Here is a 621-nt window from a genome sequence, read left to right on the forward strand (position 1 = left end):
CTGCTTCCCTGTGGGCCTAGTGGAATTTGAGAAGCCTGAGAGGGGATGTGATCGGTCCGTACAGATACCTGCGGGGAGAATGCAGGGAGTATGATGGGGCCAGGCTCTTCTCAGTGGTGGCCAGTGACAGGACAAGGGGCAATGGGTGTGAGTTGAAACACATGAAACACATCTCCATGTGAGGGAGAACTCCTTCCCTGTGAGGGTGACAGCCCTGGCACAGGCTGCCCAGGGAGGCTGTGGAGTCTCCTTCTCTGGAGATCTTCCCAACCCGCCTGGATGCCGCCCTGTGCCCCGTGCTCTGGGTGTCCCTGCTGGAGCAGGGGGTTGGATTGGATGATCCCTAGAGGTCCCTTCCAACMTCAACMATTCTGGAATTCTGTAAAATTTGGAAAAGGTGGGGTTTTAATCTCTTTTAATCTCTCTTAATCAGTGTCCTCCGCTGGGCAAGGCCGGCGTGAGGAGGCACAGTTATCTCTGCACGCTCCGTGCTCCTCCCGCGGGAACGCAGCCAGSTGGCGACTCCTGAGGCCGGGAACACGAAGCCACGTCCCTCCCGCTGGAGCGGGGAGCGCGTGTTACGTCTGCACCTACACCCCGAGCCGCGGCCGTGGCCGTGGC

The sequence above is a fragment of the Nothoprocta perdicaria genome, unplaced genomic scaffold (assembly GCF_003342845.1).
Source record: "Nothoprocta perdicaria isolate Ctin4 unplaced genomic scaffold, notPer1 scaffold_86, whole genome shotgun sequence".
In the NCBI taxonomy this organism is placed as follows: Eukaryota; Metazoa; Chordata; class Aves; order Tinamiformes; family Tinamidae; genus Nothoprocta; species Nothoprocta perdicaria.